Source organism: Anser brachyrhynchus, assembly GCF_964034855.1.
Source record: "Anser brachyrhynchus genome assembly, chromosome: 1".
Taxonomy (NCBI): domain Eukaryota; kingdom Metazoa; phylum Chordata; class Aves; order Anseriformes; family Anatidae; genus Anser; species Anser brachyrhynchus.
Genome location: NC_137694.1, coordinates 97,989,470 through 98,010,641, shown reverse-complemented (window position 1 = coordinate 98,010,641; position 21,172 = coordinate 97,989,470). Strand labels below are relative to the sequence as shown.

Genomic DNA, 21,172 nt, shown 5'->3' with positions numbered 1-21,172 from the left:
TTCTTGTTGGTCACTTTCCTGAAAAGGCCAAGGAATAACCACGCTGTGGAGACACAGACGTCACAGGCGGACTGGCAAGGCCACCAAGGCCTTCCTTGTTCATGCCGCCTCAAATCACGTACCTGATCTGTGGTCAGTCAACTCCTGCTTACAGAGTTGTTACCCGGCACTTCCCATGTGCCCAAAATTAATGTTTAAAACTCCATTAAGGACAAGGTGTCTGTGTGTGCATGTGTGTGTTCCTCCATGTGCACGTTGGTGTGTACGCTGGTGTCTCAGGGCTGATGGGACCAAGCAAGGGCTATCATTACTGCCAGGCCGCAACCTACCACAGGCGCCAAGGGCTACAGCTCTCCATGGAAACTCTAATCCCTGTGAAATGGGATCTTTGTTTGTTTCTGTTTTTAAGAAACCCACAAAAAAATATAGCTGAGAGATTGCAAGGCTAGATAGAAAGATTTAAGAAGACAAGAACACCGTCTTATCGCACAGACTGCCGCTAGCCCCAAACAGCCAAGCTGGCTTTTAGGGTTTACTTCTTGTGACACAAGTTATTTATGCTTTCCACCCACCTCTGTGTCAACACACACCTCATCTGTTGTCTCTCCTTTGTCAGTTAAAAAAAAAAAAGAAGATAAAAATGGAGGGCAATTTCATCACCTACACATCTTCCCCCATATAATTTATCCTGGATAGATGAATAGAAACAATGACAGTGGTTTAAATGTACAGTGGAGAAGTTGTTTGTCCACCATATGCTTAAGGCAAAAAATAGCAGCAACACCCACTGATTATGCAGACAATATTATAACCTTACATATACTGCTCTGTGGAATGGATACAGGAATGACAGTACCATGACATACCAGTTGAGTAGTCGTTTACTGGCCAATCTATAGCTCCAACCATTACCCACTGCGCTTACAAAGCAGAGGAAGCAGGCAGAGCTCTGGCCTGGTTTTCTAACACCGAATTTCACATAGAATTTCACTGCCTTTATTGTGGTATTTGAGCCACAACTTTAGGGCTGAAATAACAAACCCTGGGTTTCTGTTTTCTGGGTAGAGCTTCCAGTCCAGTCTGTCCAAGCAACTGATCATCTGCAAAGGACTTCACACTTCATAGGAAACATGTATTTCTGCATGTTTTCATTTCCTGAGATGCAAAGAGAGCACAGCACACTGCACAAATGGTAGGGGGGGGGGGAAGGAGCTGAAAGAAGATGGGCATTTGTGTTTCCCATGAGATGCTGCTCCTGTGCAGGGGGACACACAGAACAAGGACAATGAAATGAAAGCTGAGGATGGGGGAAGATGGAGTTGGCCCAACCCTTTCTGATGTATTTATTTATTTATTTATTTATGTAAGAGAGAAAGTGAGGTGTTTTCCTGCTGAAAATCCTCACTGTGGTAAACTCCCACTTTCTAACTGAGGAACATTTTTATCTGAACTATATGAGTGCATTTACTTGAGGTCACTTTGTCAATGAGAAAAATGTCCTGTTTTGAAAGGGAACTGATGCCTCAAGGCTTAAGACAAAGAGTGTCTGTATAGCTTATGGACTCCTGAGTTACAGGCTGGCGCAAAATGACCCATTTATGACACGAGAAACAGCAAGGGCCACTAAAAAACATTTGGTTTCTGTGATTAAATGAAATGCGTTTATCAAGCCCCTAAGGTGCATATAAAAGTATGAGATCATGCCAAGTATATAAGAAGACTGTCTTCTAACATATGGGCAAGGCTCAAATAAAGACTCCAGCAACAGCATCTAGAAGAAAAGGATGCTATCTTCTTTAAACATCCTTGCATGGTCGGAAAGCTGCTTGTCCACCAGTGGACCAAGAGCTATCCTTGCCCTCTCAGACCACCGAGGCAGGTGGCTCCAGACCAGAGGGTCTTCTACCATACCTGTGGCCCAGAGGCTGCCAGCCCAGATAGTTTCCTCCCAGTTGCGGTGCCAGATGCACCTGCAGGATTTGAAGAATATAGGTCTTTAGGCAGAAAGCTAATCTCTTGAATTTTATCCATTAATTAACTAGATGCCGACTGCAGAGTACAGGTGTTTGGCGGTTTCATGGGACGCACACCACAGAGTCAGCAGCTGCTGTTATATTACCTGAAACTGCCAAATGTTCCTCACTTTTACCCCAGCACAGAGGTCTCTACCAGAGGTGACTGAAATGCTGTGACTGTCTGTGCTGCAACGAGATTTTGGTCAGCCCTAGCTGTGGAGGTGGCTGAAATCTCAAACTGATGAGCTACGGCTGAACTAGCTGTTAGGTTTAGGACAATGTGGCCCCAGCTGTCTTTGTGCCTAGTGTCTGATATGACCTCAGGGATGCCCCATGGGACCTGTGCCAGCATCTCTGCCACCACCGTGGTGCTGGTGAGCCCAGGAGGAAGGAAGGATGGGGGCTGTAGCAAAGGCTCACAGCCCCTGAGCCACCCCTGCCCCAAAGTAGGGGTGCATCACATGGGTTATGGTGTTGTGGTGGGAAGGAGGGAGAGGTTTGTTCATCCTCCACAGAATAACACAAAGGTCTACAAAGTGGCACAGCATCCTCACATCCCAACCCCAATCCTCTCAGGGCCCTGTGCTTGAAGCAAGTTTTGGTAGCCCATAAAAATGGGACTGAGGGAAGCAGTAAGGGAATGGATGGGAAGAGAGGGAAGCAGATCCAAATGCCACAGCTCTGGTAGCATCACGTGCAGGAACTGGGCAGCTGTGAGTGGCTTCAGATGATCAAGATACTCAAGTTCCAACACAGTCTCCCTTCCCTGAGTGCCCTTTCCCCCATCTGTTCTCCCTTCCCTGGCTTTGTCTATATTGGAGATTCTGGTCTGCAGGTGGGAGGTAGCTGCTGGGGATTGCAAATTGAAACCATTTCTGGACCCATTTCCTCTGCTTTGCCACCTGCAGACACCACTTTAAGGGGAAAGATCTTAAAAAAGGTGTAACAGATTACCAGAGATGCCCATTGCCCTGTCACAAGCATAGCACAGTTGAGAGGAAGCAGTGGCGAAACTCCAAGAGGATATCCAGTGAGCATCCAGGCTTGAACTTTCAAGGGAGAACTAAGAGAATAATGCATCCAGCTCCCACAGAGCTCCCCTGAAATCCCATAACTACTGGCTAAGTCTAGATCTAGTATTCATCCACCTAGTTTGTCTGCAGCAGGATACGAAGTGCCTGACGTAGGCACAGCGCTGACAGAACAGCAGGGTTCCCTGGCGAGGCCACCAGAGCAGTGAACAGACAGCCAGGTCTCCTTCCCCCAACACCTCCAGCTGATTAGCATGCTCAGGAAAGGTTTTGGATGTGTAAGATATCTGTAAGGCCTTCTGCCAGCTTTTCGCCAAAGCACGGATTTTTCATGATGCAAGTTATCGCTTTCTTCTAGTAATTATTGATAATGCTCTTGGATGAATTACAGACATTTAAAAATGAGTTAGATCGTATGTGTGTCTGTCTCTACCGTCCCCTTTCTGTTTCACCACCACAGGATCTACGGCTTTGAAATGTTGATACATATTCATTACAGCTTCTAAGACTTGAAAGGCATAGCTAAAGGGAGAGCTCTGATCAACAGGAATGCGAAAGCGGCAGTGAAAGCAGGATATGTGACTGTAAGCTCAGTGAGTAAGCAGCATCTGAGCAGTTAGTGCAGTGCACAAGGTACCAGGAGTTCTGAATTCTGGCCCGGCTCTGCTGTCTCTGATGGCTGTGGACAAGACCGTGCCTCGGCTCCCCTAGCTGCAGGATAGATGCAGCAACTCTTACCAGCACTCTGAAGCATCATGCTACAATTAATGCAATCTCAAACTGGTTGGCAAATGAACCCATCTATCACCATTCTTGTCTTTTCCATTTGTCAAAGTGATGAATCTGGTGAGAAATTATTCAGTGAAAAAATAAATAAATAAATAAAGCCAGAACAGGTACCAAAATTCCTAAGAATTTTTCCAAGAATTCCTAAACTAGAAGCTAAAGCAATGCTGAAAGGAAGTCTGGAGGGATCTTCCAGACCTGTTCCTACAGACAGGGATGTGGTGAGAAAATGCAGGTGAAATATGAGCTTGTGTTTCTTAGGGCCATTGCAACAGTGCAGGTGTGAAAGGCAAAGCAAGCTGTCTTTGTGCCAATGGGGTGGCACAGTGTCAGTGCTCTCATCTGGCTCTTTTCTCCTTTTCTGCCGCAGTTCCTTGTGTGCATTTCTGTGATGTGAAATTGTGTCTAGCACGAGAAAGCTTTTGGCTAGTGGTCTCCATTTAGGGGAAGACAGAAAATCACACTGCATAGGAATTCAATTATTAATTTGGAAAAATCCTTCCTAACTGCTGTTTAATCAGAACTACCAAGAAACTTTGGCTTTTAGTGAGCTAGCACTATTTCAATAAAATCAGTGCAACTGAAAAATTCCCAAGCAGGCCTGGCTGTGACATCTGAGCAGTCCTGCCTCTCCTTGACACAGCTTCAGAATACAAAGCTGTTGCATTCGGGACATCTTCAAGCTCTTGGGTGAAAGCTTATTCACCTGTTAAAACTGCCTAGACTACTCCTTTAGTGCCTTTGCAATTGAAACACCACCTGCAATTTTCCTCTTTCTTCTTGAGAACCTCTTTGTGCTTGTGCTAAATATGAGGCTGGTGAAAAGTATTGAAGTAACAGCAACAAGCATCAACACAGAGCAGGTTTAATACCAGCAATGCTTGGGTAAGCTTTTTCCTTACAGCTCCTGATGTTAATATGTCTCAGATATTTTCCCCAGAGATGAGAGAGTAGCTTGCAGCTTGTTCAGTTTCTAGCCTCTCTGCCAGGCTTGCCAGTGAAAGAGGGAGACAGTTTCCAGCAGTGGAGGTATTTCTGACTTTCACTGATTGAGTAGGAACTGGACTGAGACTGAGTTCGTTTCCTATCGGCTGACAGCCAGTCAGCACTTGATAGAAATTTGCAGTCCCTGCTGGTGTGGGCTGGATTCATATTGGCAAACTCTACATGAAAATGCTGTCTAACCCAGTACTAAATTGTTGATGCCAAGACATCCCCCATCTCCTCATTCATTTTGTAGTCATTATGATGATAGCCCTTTGGTATAAAATAGTTGGGGATAAAATGGTATGGAAAAGAAAAAAAGAGTAGTCTTAGGTACATAATGCAATTTGTTGCAGTGTTGGCTGGTTGGAGGGCTGCTCCTCAAGCTGTTCAAGAGGCAGCAGCCAGGGCAAAGGAGCAGCGGTTTGGAGAGTGAACCCGGCTACCTCACTGCTGGGATGCCCTTAGGGCAACACCACCTTGGTTTCCCCCACACAAGACTCTGAATACATATTTCGGTGTCCTTTGTTGAAAGGGACTAACCATGCCCCGAGTGTTATTACAGCCACTCCTTATTGAGGTCATGCCTGTGACAGCTGATGCTCCTTCATAAACGATCACAAGTAAATCAGTGGCTTTGACTTACAGTGGCAAGATAGTTATGTTTGATGACAGACTGCTTTAATGTGTCTTTTATCAGCGCCTTTCTTCCCAGATAAGGAGACTGTCAGAAAGATATCAGCAGTGGTTTAGGGAGAGCCGGCTGCTGCTGGTTTAAATTAATAGAAGGGCAACCTCCGTTCGCATCTCTTGGTGGGAGGCGCTAGGGGAGGCTCAGCCACAAGGACCGTGTTACTCATGACACCAGCGTATATGCTCCAAACTACCAACTGCATTGTTTCTGCCAAGTTATTTTTTGAGGATAGATTACACTCCAAGCAGGCTGCATATTCCCTTCTGATAACAGGCCTCCTCATTTCACAACATCCCTGTCTGCAAAGTCTGCCAGGCTCAGACTGCTCAGGAGAAAACAAGCCCTAACCTGGAGCAAGGGGGTGGAAGTGACCGTAATGCTGGAAGTTGTTTCAACCAGCTAGCCAGGAAAGGACTGCAGTTTGAGAACAGCTGTGTCTCCAAAAAAAACCAACCTGTGAGTCACACAGGAGATCACAGCTAAGTGGCATACCAAGCACTGGAGCTGCTATGGACTATCAAAGTAGACCCTGAATTTCCAGGTCCTAACAGACCAACGCCGTATAGACCAGGGCAGATACAGATGCCCATGGAGAGCAGTGCAGGGTGCCAAAAGACTTAATTCAGACAAAACCACAACGTGGCTCCTTGTTGATAGTGGGGGAGATGGGAACAGTAAGGATGGGAGTGTGAATTCCAGGCCATTAGGAAGAGGGATAGCAAATACAGGCTAGTAATTAAAGGAGCTACTTACATGTTGTTATGGGTGCTGTGATAATGTATAGCTGTGGGCAAAGAGAGGTGGCATGGGAAACAGTAAAATAAATCTTTATGAAAGGAATTCATTGCCCATGCAAGAGTGCATGCATATGCCAGAGCCTGGATCTGTGCTACTGGCTGCCTTCCCAAACCAGTGCACAACAGGGCAAGAGGGAAATTACAAATCTATTTCACCAAGATTCTGGCGAGGGCAGACAAAATGGACATACATTTTTGCTCAGAAGGGAGAGGCCAGCATGTTTTCTTACCCATTCAGTAAGTCACAGAACCAAAAGAGACAGCATTCTTTTCTCACATGGACCGTATGTCTTCCTCCTCGCAGTGCCAGGGCCTGCCTCTGGCAGGCTGTACCAGAGGTTCATAAAGCTGAGCTGAGGGGCCAAGTCCACCACTGGTTCCTCTTCATATCACCTCATTTCAGCTGTACATGAGGAGGACAAGAGGTATGTGAGCTTAAGCTGCCTTCAGTCCAAGTAGTGTGCCTCACTGTGCATGTACTGGTGTACACACATACTGTCACCAACCCCAGCCTCAGGCAGCAACAAGTTTGTCCCTGTTGGCAAGGGGCTGTACTTCCAATGTGCTGAAAGATGGCTTCAGAGTCTTCTGCAGGTCCCTTCTTCCATTCAGCCTCCCGCTGAGGGAAAATTGCTTCACTGACCAGGAAGACATAGCTAAGGTCACAAGCCTTCTCCATCACTAATGTCCATCATATCTGTGATTGCAGCTACTTGAGGGAAGCGAGTCTTCCTGGCTGTCTTCGAAATTCAGTTTGATGCATGAGGGAGCCCTTAAACTATGCCCACAGCTCTCCATCTTCATAATCTAACATAGGTCTCCTTCCTTTTCTTCTCTGGGGGGAGCAGAAAACTAAACTGTTGCTATCTCTAACTTTAATTCATTTATATATGTAATAGCTGTTTCTCTGAATTGCTAGCACAAGATCAGTTCTCATTACACTGAACAGAAAGCTTCTCTTTCCTATTCTCACTTTTAATATTAGACACAATGAATTCTTATGTCAACTGGCTTTGGGCAAGAAAGTCATCAGCAAAGCAGCAGAGGAACATGAATATATATATACATATAGTGTGTGTGTGTGCATGTGCATGCATGCGTGTCTGTAGATCACCTCTGAAAAATAAAATCCTTCTGTATGCTAATTTTTCTCTTTGAGTTTCCAAGACAACAGCAGTTCTGCTCTGTGCTGTCCCGGTATAACTCCCTGGTCCCCTCTCTTCAGAGCCAGCTTTAGTTTGTAAACACACTGTGCTTTTTTCTCCATTTCTGCAGCTTTTCCACGTGCTTCTCATTGCTCATACTCAACAGTCCTTTCCTGGGAATCTGTGAATACCAGTACACAGAAAAGTTATCCCAGAATAAGCTATGTGAGAGCCTGCAGAGAGCATCAACCACTCTGGAGTAATGGCCTGTGTGAACTTTCTTTCTCCATGTTGCATGTATAGTAATAACATTACCGGGATAACATTAGTATGGGATACCTTGTCCAGCATCTGTATCCAAAAGCTCAAAGATGTTCCTAGGCATGGACTTTCATTAATTAGTACTCTGGGAGGTATCTCAGTAACGCATAACAGTGCTTGTGCCCCAGATCATGTAGTAGGATTTAGGAGCAATTTTTTTCCTAGACTGGCACAATCACTTAATAGTTGTCATTTTTTTTCATAGGCAGGTACCAGCGGACATTCATCTTGCCACCTCTGTTTATCCTTTTCAGTGTGGGGTTTCCTGGTAATACAGCTATGCAAGGAAAGTATGCAAAAGCCATAGAGCAATGCTCACTTCCTTTCCCATTTTCCTGTGGTACAGGTCCTTCAAGTGTCAGAACTGCTCACACCCTGTGAAACACAATTCCAAGGGCTTATTTTGCTACACCTTGCCTGAGAAGGTTGTTCTCCAGCCCCTGAGATCTCACCCTGAGGAACACTTCCCTAATTTTCAAACTATTCTCTTCACTATTGCCCCCTTCATTTCTGCTGTGAGCATCAGTCCAGCTCCTTTCTTCCTTAGCTGAAAACTCAAATCATTTACCAATCTCCTCCCATTTATCTCCTCTGTCCCCCAGCAAATGTTGCCGTGAAAGATATTGATCAGTAGGGAAATCAGGGACAAAACAAGATTCCTGAATACTGCTAGGAGGCAGTGGCTCAGATTAAGATTTAAGGAGGCTTCTTCTCCACCGTTGCTAGTAGTTCTCATTTCTCATCAGTCTAGAAGAGAAAACTCACTACCTCATGGGGCATGAGAGTGCTGGTGGGATATAATCAAGTGCTTATGAAAGCAGTCCGGTTCCTGCGGTGTTACAAGAAAGCACAGGAAAAGAATTGAATAGCTGCATATTCTGCGAAGAAGCTGTGAATCAGATGTTCCTGCTTGTCTTTATCCAGGCTTTATTTTCCTGCTTTTTAAAATAAGCTTGCATAGAAAAGCAACAGAAAAGCAGACCCCAGGTCCAGGCCTGGTTTAGTACAGCTTGGATTTGGTGCATTCAGAAACCTGTCCAAATTTGATACAGGTACATACAATTCTGAGAAATCCCCTTGGAAATGGAGTTTTTCTTCCAGAAAGCTGGCAAAAGTGGTCATATTTAGTGGTGAGAGGAAATGAACAAAAATGCTCCAGAATACTGTCCAAGGTTATATCTATACGCAGCAGTGGAAAAGTGATAAGCTGCACCGCTAGACATGGGGATTCAGGGAGAACAAGAGTTTGCAGAAAAATATATATATGCTTATTGGCTGCTACAGATAATCACTCCAGAAATTTTCAGCACCCTGACAGATCCCAGACCTTCAAGCACAGTAAGCTGGTTATTACATCTATGCACTGTGCTCACACAGAACAGTGAACAATCAGACCAGCTAAGAAGCACACGTGCACTCCCTCAGTTCCCAGCAGTGCTGTATGCAAGACTAACAGCAAAGTGGTTTTGTCTACAGGAGCATGCCTTGGGATCACACATCACAGACCTGCACCTTAACCCAGCTTTTAACGGTGTGTATTTAAAAAGATCAGGAGATCAAATACAAAGATAAATAATACCACATAAAAATGAAATAAATACTGAAAACTCTTATGAGTAATATTGCACAGCATGGATCCAACTGATGCAAAACTATACTGTTTGTGAGTGTTTTAGGTCACTGCCTTTGCCAGCCTTGACTTGAAGGGAGATAGCTGAGGGGGTCAGGAAGGGAACAGCTTGATTCTCACCTTCTGAGAAACAGCTTGGCAAGAGCTATTTGCCCGAGATACAAAGCTGCATCTGAAAAACTTTGTCCCAAAGTAGGCAAAGCCCAGTCTGAAGACACTCTTCCTACCAACATTAGTGCTGCCTGCTTTCTGTAGCCCCACAATTTTATGTGGAGCATCAGGTCTTATGGAGCATTGGCCGTATGTTGGCAGTCAGTTTTTAAGGACCAGGCTCCAATTTTAAAGAGAGCTGGAGATTTTTATATAGGCCTTTAAGGAACTTTTTAGAGTTCAAGAAAAGATTAAACTGCCCTACAGATATAGGCAATGTCCTATTTTGGCTGGATATTGTCTAATCACACTTCAGAAGAGGGTCAAGCACTATCCAAGTCTTCTGTCAGCTCTGTTCACACCTGGTTGTCACTAGCAAGTGCAAAGGTCTTCAACAACGCTATCTGTCGGGGGAGGAAACAATGTTCAGTGAAAAACAGCTCTTAGTGAGTCTCTTGCAGCTACATGTACAACTGGCATCCTCAAAAAGGAAGCATGTGCTTGTGTGATCCTGAACTTACTACTATGAATTAACATACTTTTCCCTACTCTTGCAATAGCCCACAGTGGGATTTGTAATATATTGTGAAGACACCTTTTATAAACTGCTGCCTGTAACAACTGAAAAGATTAAAATCACCAAAGACTAGCTGAGTTGTGGATAAGAATTTTAACACATTTTACATGTGGGATTTTGTATTGGGAGCAGACATTTGCAGCCCCTGTTTAGAAATCTTTGTTGAAGCTTTCACTTGGCTAAACCCAATAGTGTCAATTTTTACCCAAAGTATTAAATTATCTCAGCATTTCCAATAAAATAATTACAGATCAGGCTGACATAAGAACTTACTCAGCTTTCCTGGGTTACAAAAATGGTTCATCTAGCCAGGAACATGCATCCAGCGGTAAATGGAAGAAAATACTTGGAGAGTGCTTCTTCTTAAGAGAGCACAAGTCACATGTATATCTGTAACATCCAGAATACTCTGACATCTCCAGCAGGATTGAGATTTCTTGATCCATTGATATCTTTATTGACCTCAGCAGATTCCCTTTCCCTAAACCAGTCCAGACCCCAGTTAAGCCCATGTAAGAAAGCATATCACATCCACAACATCTGCAGCTAAGATCTCCACACATGAATGATGCATTTGAAGAAGACTTTGAGTGTTTCAGCTTGTAGTGTAATTCACTGCTCCCCTGTTCTCATACCAGAAAGCAACCACACTCCATGCCATTTGTGAGAAGGCAGAAAGGGCCCTGGCTCACCACTGGACACATCTGTCCCAGTAGGTGCAGAAAGCCCCTTGACTGGACACACTCACCCCAAACCCAGGAGCTCACTTAAGCACTAAATCAAAGCCAGGCCCAAGAAATGTGGACATAATGAAAGGGTGTAGTCAGGATACCCTTCAGAATATCTAGCTCCTCATTGCTGGACTAGTTCATTGCAATTCTTGGCAGCCCTTGTGGGTTGATACCTGCTTCTTTAACCCACTTTGGCAGGCTACCTACGCCCTGCAGGAGCCCAGGATCCAAGGGTGTCTCTATCATGAGAGATGCTGGTGCAAGCCACTCTCTGGTAGTTACAAATCAAAAGCACCTCTTTCCTCTATAGTATTCTTTGAAGTCAAAGGCCGCAAGGATCTTTGTCTTTGCCTTGTGTCTCCTTTCAGCTCCAGCATGCTCTTCAGTTGCACCAGATGATGCTCACCGAGAGCCAAGGGGAGAGGCATGCAGCTAGACTGGGAAAGGCAGGGTGAGCAGGACACATCCCACATGAGTATATAACAAGAAGGATGTGGCAAATGTTTCAGTTGGCTCTGAGGCCAAGTAAGCTGAGCTGAGGGCCGAGCATTAAGCATCTCTGTCCATCTCTATTCACGGATCAGCCCAACAAGTATACAATATTTACCGTTCTGGGATAATCCCATACCTAATTTCAGGTGTGATGCAGGAAGAGCTATGATCAGATGTGCTGAACAAGCAATACAAACCTTAGCCTGTGGAGCTCAGCTTATTCTCCCTTATCACTTCTCTCCCGGTAACCTAAGGTTAAAATAAATAGTATAAGGCAATTGTTTGTTGGAAAAGGGAATTAAACAACATTCTCTGGGTGTTATCTGCCAGCTTCTCTCACACAAACACCAGCAGCATCCACATGCACTCACATACACATACACACACACAGAATCTACTTAAAGGAAGGGAGCTGTTTGAAAATGTCAGCTACCTGTAGTCATTTTTTTGCCCTCAGAGCCACAGAAAATACAGCTTGTCAGGTCAGGACCACTATTTGTATAAACTCCACCTAATAGACAATTGTTTTACCCATCCTAAAAAATATCCAATGCTGGCAATTCCCACAGTTTCCCTAGGCCATCTATTCCTGACCTCACATGCACTTTCTTTAGCCTTAAAATTTGTTCTAGTATTTAGCCTAGGCCTCCTTTACTGAAATTTAAGATCAATACTTCTTGTTTTATCCTCACTGGAAAAGAAGAAACTAGTTTACTCCTTCTCTTAGTAGCATTTTCCTATATATTTTAAGATCTATGTTTTGCTATTCCTTCTCTCTAGCCGCAGTCTTCTCTTCTTTAGCTCCAACAACCACAAATCTTTCAGTCTTCCCTCACAGGTTGTGTTTTCTAGACCACAGATCGTTTTTATTCCTCTTTTCTGCTGTCCTCACCAGATAGCCTGCATATATCTTCACGTGCAGCATGCAAAACTGGAGGCAGTGTTTCAGCTAGGCTTTACCTGCTCAGAGCAGAATATGACCTATTATGTTACATGACTTGTATAGCCTGATATAATGTCTGATGTCTGGTTTTTTTTGGTGGTGGTGGCGTGGTTTTTGTTGTTGTTGCTGTTTTGTTTTGTTTTGTTTTATGACAGTGTGGCATTTCCAGAATATGCATAGGGATCTTCAAGTCTTACTAGGGACTTATTAAATGGGACAAATAGTTAACACTTTAAGAGGAAGAGGTGACTAGGTACAGTGGCCAAGAAGGAAAAAAGGCAGAGCTTACAGACTTATGTTTTGATCTGGAGGAATGATCATTTCCTTGTACAATTTTCTGGCACTACTAGAACAGTGGATTGGATTTTGAATGCTGCATTGTATTTTGGATGCTGAAAGCCAGAGAGAGATTGACAGCATCAAAGAGAAATTCATAGAAGGACAGCAAAAATGATCAAGAACTTATAGAGAGAAAAGCAACAAAAAGTAATTCTCTACAATTTAATCAAGTGATAATTTCATGGGAGGATTACAGATTTAAACAAACCTCAAGGATGGAAGCACAAACAGTGCAATGGTTTTGAGTATTGAAGGACAGGAAGCAGATGGTCATAAGCAAATGCATTGACATAAAATTAATGAAAACACCATTTCAGTGTAACCTGGCAGAGAATGGGATCTATTAGGCAGAGGAATAATTTTCATAAAAAGTGATGGAAGCCCCACTGCTTGCAGAATTTGAAGCCATACTGGACACAAAAAATAGTTGGTGGACAGCAAGGGAAAGGTCACTGGAGCAATCAGAACTGGAATATTTTATCCAAGAAATACCATTCCTGTTTTCAAAGAAGAAAATCTATAGATTATTTATATATCAAGGGAAAGACCACTCACTTCCAACCCCACTGCCATGGGCAGGGATGCCACCCATTAGATCAGGTTGCCCAGGGCATCATCCAACCTGGTCTTGAACACCTCCAGGTGCCAGCATGCCTGGTCTCTCAAAAGTGCATCCAATACTGTAGAACCCAAAACCTTGAGCATGGCACCAGTCTTGCAGCCAACCACTCACTTGATCCGTTCATCTTCTTCTTAGGCCCCTGTCACCAACTGGGAGGACAAAGGAGAAAATCACTTGTGCCCCAATCCCTTCAACATCTTTCCAAGGGACTTAAACTGCTTTTTGATATTTCGGAGTTTCCTTGTCGCAGCATCGCTTGATCCTATGTGAAAAAGTAGGAAGGGGTGGTAGTCTTTGGGACTCATCAGACATGGTAACCTCCTCATAATGTCATGAATATGGGCCCCAGGCAGGCAGCAAACCTCTCTGGAGAAATTGTCTGGATGGCAAATGTGTGCCTCAGTGCCTCTCAGGGAGGAGTCTCCAATGACAAACACCCTTCATGCCTTTTTTGTGGCACTGGTTCTGATGCAGGTGGGACACTGAGCCAACTTCATGTGGTCTGGGCCGCTCTTTCGATCCTCAGGAAGTCTGTTTGGGGGTAGGCATCTGCTGGGGAGGTTGTGCCTCCCCCCCTTCCCTCCTCCCAAGCAGATCACCTCAGCGAGTGACTGTAAAATGGCGGCTACGCCCAATTTAAATGGCCCGCTGCTGCTCCTCGCTCTGCCCTCATGAGGGCTGCCGAGGTCACCAAGAAGTCCTTGTCTGACATTGGTGAAATTAGGGAAAACCCTACGAAAACTCCCTCAGGATTCCTAAGGCAGATGGCAGTTTTTGTTTTACGTCTAAGCTTGTCACAGACAGGAAGAATTTGCTGCAGATCCATTAGGAGCTGAGTTAAAGCAAGTGTGACAGCAATGAGACAGGTGAATTTTTTTCTCTGATTCTGCTGCATCATTTGTTTCCTGTGAGCTGCACTTTCTGGGACACCAAAATGTTTGGTGAATTCAAGCTGAATTTGCCAAATAATTTCACATGAAATGAGACTAAGGAGAGGAAAGAGGCTGTTGGTGTCAGCAGGGAGATGAGTTCAGTCCCAGCATGAGGAGTTTGAACCCGCATCATTCCTACTCCTGAAGAACATGGCTGAGCCACCAGGCCGTAATCCTCCAAACTAGGCCACTGCCAGTCTTTCCAGTTTTGGCTCTCCCAGTTCACTCTCACATACTGAGAAGGAGGAAATGAATATTTTGTTACTTGGTCCTCATGTGACAAAACTGTGTGACAACAAGAACTTTTGGTACTCTTGCTTTCCTCCAGCTCAGGGGGGGGAAGCCTTATTCTGAGTCAGGCAGAAGACAGATCACAATCTAAGCCAGTATGGACACCATGGTCTGCCTTACTAGTTTTACAGTTTAGCATGGGAATGATGAGGAAAAGCCAGAGGAATCTGGAGAAGATGATGACAGAAAACTGCATGTCCAGCAGTTGCCTTGCCCCCTCACACCATGAGCCCTGGTGGCATGGGGTGGTGCAGGAGACAGCTGCCATAAGGCTTGAGGAACAAGACATGGAATGAATGCTTTGTACTCCTCCTACACAGAGGTAAATGGCCAGGCTTTCCTCCAGCTATCGTGGCCTACCACCAAAATGCAGCATGACCTCCCCTCCCAGTCCAAGCAAAATTCTTCTGTGGTAAAACTGACAAGGAAAATTCAGATTTCCTTATGGAAACCCCAGCCCCTGCTACTTCAAGCTGTATACAAGAAGCCATACACTTGTTCATATATGTGCAGGCTCACACGTGTACCCTTCATCTCATGGCCTGCAGTTAGGGCTGAACTGCAGATCGCAGGGTGGCAGCCCTTCAGAGACAGGCAAAGCCAACTCTGCCTAGACCAGAGCACAGGGTGCCCTGGGCCCAACCTGCCGCTATTTGTCATGGTCATCTTCACAGAGGAAGACAGGGCTTCATAACTCACACCAGGTGGCAGTTCTCCATTCCTGGACATTTATGCTCTAAGTAAGCCAGCTAGTTTAGTTTTTGTCATGGGTGTTTTATTTTTTTTGGCAAGATCAGCTGGAGTAAAATGCTGTTCGCACATCAGCAGGCTTGTCATGCCCTCCCTGTCACATCAATCAGAGGGTCTCCGTGGATTCAGACTGCCTTGCCTTGTGTTTCAGCACTGGAACAGAAAGTCCTTTCCCCTTGTGTCTTTTGTCCTCTTCGTGAATGAGCGGCCAGGTTGTTCTACCACACACTGTAGGACGGCAGGAGATATGAGCCTCAAAGCCCCGCTGCACGAAGGAGACGCTCAAAACGTTGCAGAACAACGGGGTGAGTGAAGCCACATCCTTCATTATGCCTGGATTTGTAATCAAGGCTGACTCCAGACAGTATAGTTAATCCATGCTCCCCGAATCTCAGCTGGAAGAAAATGGATTAGCTTTACTGACTCTGCTGAAGCTGAAGCAATTTACCCTGGCTGAGGATCTGATTCTTATCCTCGCCATAGGTTACTGTGTGTGTTTCAGCAAACAGCACAAAAGCATGATTTTCGAGCTGACCAGGGGTCAAACATGGCTTTTGGGCTGGAGGGAAGCAGCAGAACCTAATCCAGGCAGTACAATTTCAGTGTGCATTGAGAAACACAGTGCCAGGGAAAATTAAAACCCTGTGTCACCTCATGTGGTAAAACACCCCCCATCTCCCACCCCAGCTCCTGCAGCTGAGGCACCTTTCCTGCAAGCACAGTTGGTGGCTTCCTCGATGCAGGCAAGCCAGCAGAGCTCCCAGCCTGGTGGGGTGATGTTAAGCAGTACTGCAGGGCACACTGCAGGGAACATGCAAAGTTGTAAATGAAAGTCTTCCCAATTAGGTCAGAAGCACACAAGCACACACACGTTTCTGGTCTGGGGTAAGCTGCTGTCCTACAGGCTAAGGTGGTGTTAAAAGGCAAACCATCATGTAGGGGTCAGTGAAGGATTGCAATGGGTGAAACAGCACATGCTTGTAGGGCACTGCTAGCTGCAGAAAGGTGTGAGTAAGGGCCAAGGAAGAGGCCTGAGTCAGAGAATGACAGGAATATTGTGAAAAAGGCTCTTGAAGCTACAGGGGCAATTCTGAACCACAAGCACAGAACTGTAAGTAAGAGAAGATTTCAGAATACTTGTGAAGTGTTAGCATACTGTTTCTGAAAAGTCTGCATAGCTGGGACTCCATAAGACAGAAATGTGCAATAGTCAGGACAGTAAAGGTACAGCCTGCAAGATTTCAGTGGGGCAAGTCACTGTAGCAAAGGACTAAGTAGTGGAATCATGACGATCCTGTGGGTTCTAGCTGGAGGTGCAATGCTAAACCAAACTAAACACTGTGGGGGACACACATCTATGAGATTAAAAACGAAAAACAATACTACAATTTTAGCTGTAAGTAGAAAGATGTTTTTTGGAATCTGCAGACACTGGAAGTTCTGGTGCAGAAGAATATGACTGTACTGGGAGTGAAGGACTGTTGACAATCCTCCCCTGATAGCTCTTCTTGGATAACCTGTGGCAAGGGAATAGCTATGATGCACCCTCTCCACATCATGGTAGGATCCAGTCCTTGTAAGAGCACAGACATGAAGAGGAAAGAGCAAAGGGAAAGTCTCTCAGGGGAGATGGGGGGATATCCTGTAACATAAAACTGTCTTGGATAAAGTATTCAAAAGTGCTTGATAGGAAAAGACCAAATAGGACCCGATAATATTCTCTTAATGAGGCAATTTAGCTGCCCATAATTCTGTCCTGTGCATTGTGCTCTCCCAGCACAAAAGTTCAAAGAGTTGTCACAACAGGCCATCAAAGGAGGGTTTTATAATGAGTCATATTTCTTAGGGACTCAGTATGGGGCAGATGTGCTGAAAAGAGCAGGAAAGAGGAAAATATAGGATACAATGAGAAACTGGTCATCCAACTAGATAGACACTAAGCCATATTGCTGCTTAGTATAAAGCAGTACTGTACTAAAATCAGTAGAGCACTTCTGTAGACCATGGTCAGTTCTGGTTTAAGAGTGGATGCACTTCAAATTCAGTTTGACATCTTTAGTGAAGAGACTTTAGAAGGTTTCATTTCCTCAGTTCCCCCGCAAGCAACTGTTTCCCTGCTGCTCGAGGAAAATAAAGCTTTCCCTGCCCACCTTGAAAGGAAGGCCTGGATTCAATTAACTGGCAGAAAAAATGCTTTTCTCTCTCTCTCTCTTTCCTTAAGACAGTGGCTGTCCTTACACACGAAGGTCACCCACAGCATGTTAGTCAGGGGAAAGGTACAGAGCAGGGGAAGCTCACGCTGCAGCAGCTGCCACCTCGGTAACCTCCACAAACACAAACATCAATTGTGCAGAGAACGGTAACTGTTTTAAATAGGTTAAAAAATAAAGCCTGGTTATTTAATTTAGCCTACATGCTAGGTGGGTCAATATCTATCACTCTCTCCCCATCCTTCTTCCCCACCCCTCAGGTCTCTAAGGGCAGAGGTTTAAATCCCAGCTGAGGAAACAAGGCATGCTTCATTTAGTAGCACCGCAGCAGGGTTTCTGGGGATGTCATGCTTCTGATGAGACATTAAATCAAGGTAAATACTAATCTCATGGGCATCACTGCTTAAGAAGCACGAGGAGAAAAAAATAACAAAACCTTCATGGCTCTTGTGCTTTGACCTCTCACTACAGTGTAATTCCTCAAAGCAAGAAAGCTCAGCTGCACATGGAACAGGAAGTATCAAGGTTTCTGACTGCCTGGTTGTACTTTTTTGTTTGTTTGTTTGTTTGCTTTAGGGGGAGTTTTATTGTGAATAAAGGGTTCTGTTAAAAATCAACAACAACAGCAACAAAACCAAAATTTTCATCAACAAGAGTAGGCGGATATTGTCCCAAGACTCTGTTTAACATTCAGGCCACACAACTGCCCTCTTTTCTCCTTTGCACCCCTCATTCCCTTGCTCTTTGCCCTACAACCTCCCTCTCCCCTTCCACCCCCCCAGCACGCATGCACCCTCCCACCCTCTTGCCCTTACCAATGTTGCCCATTTTTCCTCTCTGATGAATTCAAACACTGCTAGAAGGTCTGCAGCTCAGGTCAAGCTGAACCTGCATGGCAATACCACAACATTTCTTTTACGTGTAAGAAACAACAGGTAAGACAGCTGCAGTATTTCAGTCTCTTCTTCCCTTCTCCCCAGCCAGCCTCCAAGCACTCTCCCAGCAGGTGCATGTTTTTCTCTTTGAAATACTTGTGATGCACCTGGTAGTTGCCGGAGATCCCTAGTGCAGTGTTTCAACAAAAAAAAATCTTTTTTTCATGTGCAGCTACTTCACAGTAATTCTTGTTTAATAAAAATGCTGCTCTGTGAGAGAGACTGAACTGTCCCAAAGACAAACAAGGAAGCAAAATCTTTCCTGCCAACACAGTCCTTACAGAGGTGTTCTCACTTGGCTTAGATGGGAGCGCAGAGAGCAGAGGGTAGCAGCTTAGATCATGTCAGGTTAAATAAACAATACATTAATTGGGTTGCCCCCTCCAATTCCCCTAATTTTCTGTCAGAACAAACAAACAAAACAAATAACAATAAAAAGGCCATAGTAGTTCAGCTTTACTTTTCTATTTCTGCATGTCTTGAGCAAGAAATTGTGTTCAGCAAAGTCTGTAATTAATCATGCCAAAGCAGGGATTAAAATGTTGCAATATTTAGTCTTAGATTTCATTTAGTTTTAGCTCCAAGGGACTTCCAGCAGCCTTTGCTCCCCCAGCATGATCCCACTTGCCCCTCACTTTGATTCCAGCAGGTGTCAGAGACAAAATCATAGAATCACGGAATGGTTTGGGTTGGAAGGGACCTTAAGGGTTCATCTACTTCCAACCACCAGACCAGGTTGCCCAAAGCCCCATCCAACCTGGCCTTGAACACCTCCAGGGATGGGGCATCCACAGCTTCTCTGGGCAGTCTGTGCCAGTGCGTCACCACCCTCTGAGTAAAGAATTTCTTTCGTATATCTTGAATCTACTCCCTTTTAGTTTAAAGCCATATCCTACACAAGAACCAGCACGTGTGGAGGAGGGAGCTGCGGTTTCCAAGGGGCAATGAAGAACCCCATCCAGCCCCAGTTTGTACTGTAGGGGTGGTGGCAAGATGTAGGCACCTCACCACACAGGGCCCCAGCTCTGCGGCCAGTACGTGTGCAGTGACAGGGCAGAGGTACTACTGTGCCCGCCGTATGTGACAAAGGTCCACGTGTGACAGCACAGGTCCAGTGCAGGCGTTGCTGTATCCCATCACAAGCACACCTGATGATGAGCAGGGAGAGGTTTCCTCTAAGGAAGCAGGCAGAGTGCAGAGCGAAGGAAGAGAAAAAAACATATCATTGTAATATTTTGGGGTATATTTTTTGATGGGTAAAAAAAGAGCACTCAAAGCTGTTTGATATCATCGCTTTGTGAAGAACAAACAATTCCCTTCCTTCTTCCTCTGTCATGTGGAATTAACAGATAGAGCTAAAGCCAAAGCTACTGATTTCATTAGGCGTACACTAGGGATGAATTTCTCCCTGCATACCAAGCATGTCATTGCACATGTTTAAAACTTTCCTTTGACCATGTCTCTTCAATTACCTTCCCATCTCTGCGCCTCCCTAAACTCTTTGAACAAGCAGCTATTAAGCTCCTGAGCTCCTCAGACTCACTCCTAGAGCCCCTCCATCTGGCTTTCCTCCCTTTCCATCCTCATCCAGAAATCTTACACTGGGTATTTCCTGACTCACACCTAGTTTCTCCCTGAAACCTTGCTGCTACCCCAGGTGCTGCTGTTCATTCCCTTCCTGATACCTTCTCTCTGCTGGAACCCTCAGAGCTCAGACCTTCATTCTGCTTTTTTTCCCCCTTTTAACCTAATCTGCATAAGACCTTCATGCATGCACATGGCCCCATTCCAGGGACTCTGAAATATCCTTCTCTATCCTGGACCTTCCCATGATCTTCATTCTCATGTGTTTGTTCCCCAGCACCTCTTTAAGGTTGTCTCATATTCATCAGGCTCCACCCCCAAAATCTTGGGGCTATACTCTCCACTATTTGTGTTACTTACTTTTGCTAAAAAGGCTTCTGTGCTCACGTCGTCTGAACCTGACACTTGGCAGCCGCCCTCAACCCTTCCCCATTGCGGAAAGTGGCTGATTTCTTCAGCACCATCCTTCTTTCTTTTGCATTTGCTGCTTTCACATCCCTCCCAGCAGCCACGCCAACACCTTACCAGCAGTAAAAATTATCTCCCACCTTGATGGTGATTTCCTCATGTTTTTCATCCTTCCAGTCACTCCAGTTTGTCTGAAGGTCTGCTCTGGGGCATCCTGCCATGCCCTACCAGTGCAAGATGGTGGCTGAAAGAGCCAGGATGTCAGGCACTAGAGAGGCTGGTGTGATTCTTTGCCAAGCTTGAAAAACCATAGAGAAAGTTTATGAACCTCCTGGGACATCAGGGCAGCTTTATCCATCTCTCTGGTGACTCCTGCTGCCTGACTGAGCCGTCAGGTGTTTGACTCAGGAAAAACACTGACCACATCCCCTGGGAGCCATGCCCAGGGCTCTCAGGGCTGGGGCTTTGGCTGGGGCGTACGTCCAAAGGAGCCCACATGAAGAATTCACATGCCTCCTCATTCTCACCTGCCTCTGCCCAAGGAGGATATTGTGAAACGGTTTTGGCTGGCTTATTCAGCGCTGCTGAAGTCTGCAACAGCAAGATTTGTAACAGCAGACTTAGCATACATCCCCCGCGCCCGAGCTTATCAGCCCTGTAGGGACTCGAGTGCCTTTCAGGCATTACGTGTACCGGTGGCTCTCTTTGTACTACCCAAAGATGACAGAGGAGCGGACTGAATGAGTGTGCGAGCATATCCGCATGACGTGAACCTGCTCTCCCCGTGCCCGTGCTCTCTGTCGCA

At 45.3% G+C, this 21,172-nt stretch overlaps 1 long non-coding RNA gene across 1 annotated transcript in view; it reads right to left on the bottom strand.

The window, feature by feature from the left end:
* The window catches only part of LOC308188317, a 68,914-nt gene extending 48,261 nt beyond the window's left edge, over positions 1-20,653 (bottom strand). Inside the window, exons 1-3 of the long non-coding RNA XR_013945400.1 lie at positions 20,508-20,653; positions 18,256-18,328; positions 11,551-11,602 (exon numbers count right to left, since the gene is read on the bottom strand). This is a non-coding gene — a long non-coding RNA (uncharacterized lncRNA). The remainder of the gene's footprint in view (positions 1-11,550; positions 11,603-18,255; positions 18,329-20,507) is intronic.
* Between the last annotated feature and the right edge of the window lie 519 nt (positions 20,654-21,172).